This window comes from Neopelma chrysocephalum, unplaced genomic scaffold (assembly GCF_003984885.1).
Source record: "Neopelma chrysocephalum unplaced genomic scaffold, ASM398488v2 Primary Assembly neopelma1_97354, whole genome shotgun sequence".
In the NCBI taxonomy this organism is placed as follows: Eukaryota; Metazoa; Chordata; class Aves; order Passeriformes; family Pipridae; genus Neopelma; species Neopelma chrysocephalum.
Window position 1 is genome coordinate 10,032 of NW_020925995.1, and position 3,923 is coordinate 13,954.

Genomic DNA, 3,923 nt, shown 5'->3' on the forward strand with positions numbered 1-3,923 from the left:
CCTTAGCTATATTCATATGGCCTCGTGTTTCTAATCAATCCTCAATATTTCCCCCGTTTTTATTTTTGGGACAGCAACGCTTTCTTTGTCGTAGTTTTCACACGTCTACCAACACAAGAAAAGGCAACATGAGCTATCACTAAAATTACAATAACTGTCAATACCCATCGTAGGCCTTCCTTAATATAACTTAGAGCCCATTCAGATATAAAACCAAAGATAGATTGAAGCCACGAGTCTATAGGACTAGTTGTTATTGTCACTTTCATTGTGTGGTCTGTGCACTAAAGTGTGTTTGTGAATTTGTGTCCGTATGTTTGTACACATACATGCATGCACTTTCACTCATTTACTTTCACACGGTGGCCACCATCACTCAAACACATCTCACACAAGCATACTCCTGAGTTTCATGTCACTGCGTCCTTAAGAAATTATAATGATCCTTTAGTACCTTATAACACTATAGTTTTTTAACCAGATAAAGTTAATCAGACAGATAAGCTTTCTTCTACCAATGCCTAGTGAGTAATCAATGGTGTGAGGAACCTCGACATTGGCAATCATACTCATAAAAGGGAAACTTATTACATAGCCGTTCAATGAAATAGACAGAAATCTTAACATCTTTGCTAGAATACAAAACAGTAAATCAAGTCTGGGCACGTAAGTCTTGCAGTTCTTTTGTGTACAGTTATTCAGTCAATTCAGATGCTGTTCCAGTGTCTCCTTCGTCAGCAGGTGCAGGGGAATCAGGTGTTGAAGAGGCTGGAGGTGGTGGTCCAAGGTCAGGTGAGGGTGCAGGCACTGTAGATGTTTTTCCTCCTCGTCCTCCAGGGCTCTCAATTGCTGGCTTGACCCAACGACTGGGAACCCACAAGGTGCCTGTAGAAGTGGACACACAAAAGTAGCCTCGACCTATAAAGATGACTTCTGCCGGACCTTCCCACATCCCAGTTTTAGGATTCCGATAGTAAACTCTCATGGGTGGTCCTTTTGACACCTGCTCCTTCTGATTATGTTTGACAACAGGAGGCACTGAATCATCTCCGAAAATACACAAATGGTTAAGGACAAAAAGAGTTTTGCTAACTCTCTCTTGGGCATCCCTGATGTCATTGTATTTCTCGAGGTAGCTTTTAATTGTTCCATTCATCCGCTCCACTATGGCTTGTCCAGTAGGCGAATGAGCTATGCCCGTAACATGTTTTACGTCCCACTGCTGCAAGAATTGTCCCAGAATCCTACTAGCATAGGCAGGTCCATTGTCTGTTTTTAACGTCTTAGGGACTCCCATAACAGCAAAACAATTTGTTAGATGACGCTTTACATCTTGGACTTTTTCTCCTGGTTGCAGCGTAGCCCATACAAAGTGACTGTAGGTGTCTATGGACACATGCATGTATTTCAATCGACCAAAAGCAGGAACATGTGTGACATCCATTTGCCACAGTTCATTAGCTTTTAGTCCTTTGGGATTAACTCCCACTCCGAGGCCTACTCCTTTATTCTGCTGACTGCATATAGGGCTTAATCACAAAAATAGGAGTATTCCACGGGCTTGTTGACAAACGTAAATGTCCTTGTTGTAATTGCTCTGATACCAATGCATGTGCCTGTAGAAGACTTTCCCTTTTTAAGGGCCATTGCTCTACCCACACCGGTGTTTCTGTCTTCCATTGGAGTGGGATCGGGAAAGTCCAGGCAATGGCCGTCACGCTAAAGGGGATCTTGGTTCGTTGGTCAGAACTATCCCCATCTGTGCAAGAATGTCTCTCCCTATTAATGCTTGTACTCCATCGGGCAGGGGGAGAATAGACACGCTACAGTTCACAGTCATTCCATCTAACACGATTGTTATCGGAGGGGACCTTTTTGCCAGAGTCAGTCCACCCACTCCTGCAACTGTTGCTCCTGCGTTCTCTAAAGGCCACGATGTGGGCCACTTGCGAGCTGCAACAATACTGACGTCAGCTCCCGTATCCAAAAGAGCAATTAAATGTGCAGTTTGCGAGTTCCACTGCAGCTGGATGGCTTTTCGTGGTCGTCTGGCCAGGTCTATTGTCAGCAGAGCTGATGCACCAGTAGATCCAAAGCCCTGATCTCCACGTTCGGGCTTGTCCGATAGTCCAGATGTGATTTGAGGTAGTGGTATTAGTTGTGCAATACGGGATTTAGCTGGGATATGCAAAGGTGGAAATAGTGTGTTTACCATAATCAATATTTCTCCAGTGTAATCGGCGTCGATCAGTCCTACTAAAACAGTTAATCCAGCCATTGTGGCCGAGGACCGACCGATTAGCAAAGCCCCCACCGGTTTGCCATCAATTAACACTGGTCCGTACACTCCTGTCGGTAGCTTTTGAGGACGCTGATCTATGAGGGTGCAGTCTATTGTGGTCGCCAGGTCCAAGCCGAGACTCCCTCTGGTTGCGGGTCGCAGTGCGAAGTCTGAGCCGGGAAGCTGTGAGTGGTTGGAGCCATCACTTGTGTCTTGGCGCGGGACCCCTTCGCGCTGGCTTTCCCGTTTCCCGATCCACGCCCGCACATAGCAGGAACATGCGTATTTTGCTGACAGCGAGGACACCACACCGGACCGGCCTGGCACTCTCTTCGCATGTGTCCGTACGCTCCACACCGAAAGCATCGTCTTTGTGCTGTTCCATTTCGCTGCGTGGCTCTGGTCGGAGCTTGTAAGGGTGCAAGCGCGGCTAAAACCTGAGAGCTAGTAGCCTTCGCCTGCTCCTTTAAGCCTTCACCCAGCTCCCTAACTGCGTTCACTAACATGGCATTAGGCCCCTGGGGTACGTGCGCCATTCGCTCTAATAGCTCCTCAATTGACCAATTGCCCGGGAGTGTGACAATGACACTGCGAGCTGTAGAATTACAGTTCTGCAGCGCACACTGTTTTAGCAGCGCTCCGTACATATATTCAGGAACCCCTGCTGACTGAATGGCATTAGCAACTCTGTCTACGAAAGATCCAAAAGGCTCTTCTCTTCCCTGCTTGATCCCCATATATGACGGAATTCCTCCCAGAGCTTTGATCTGATCTAGAGCGAGATGGGCTAGGCGCATAGATTCCCTGATCTTATCGGGCCCTATCAACGTTTGTGCCTCCAACCTGGTGTACGGTCCCAAACCCATCAATTCGTCCAGCGTAACCCTGTTCAAAGGGTCAGCTGCCGGTCTCTGAATCGCTACAGATTCCTGGCAAAGTGCTTGCCAGTGTGCATTATGAAGCATTTGCTGGTGCTGTGAAAGAACCAACTTCATAATACTCTTAATGTCTGCTGGCAAAAGCAAGTTGCTACCCCAAATATAATTCAACATTTGTCGGGCAGGCTCGCCCTGGATTCCACTGTCACTAACGGTAGCACGCAATTGCGACAACAGTTTCCAATCGAGGGCAGTGATAGTCGCTTCCCAACCACCCTCCTGTGCCGGATTATAAACTACCGGGAAGGCATTAGTTAGAACCTCTGCCGCTTCTTTGTCTCCCGCTTGCAAAGCGTCTGCGGCAATGCCTTGCCAGAGCTTTCGTCGCTCTACCGCGACATTACTTGATGTATCGGGTGAGGGGGGTGACGCAGCCCCGGTAGACGAGATCTGCTGGGAGTCAGGGGACGGGCTAGGGAATTCTAGGGAAGGGGCAGTGGGAGTAATAAAAGCCTGCCTCTGGGAGTCAGGCGGGATATGTATAACATTAGTCGAGGGAGGCAGCGGGCACGGAGACTCAGCGAAAGGATTGCCGATGTCTCCCAAACGCTGTGCAGCGGCTCGAGCAGCCTGTTGTTCGGCTTTATGTTGTTGCAAAGCATTAGAAACAGCCTGCCACTGCTTGCCCAACTTTTTAGCCACTTTATCGTCATTCAATAAATCCTCCCACAACTTATCCCCGTACCGTTTCCATTCACTTTCAT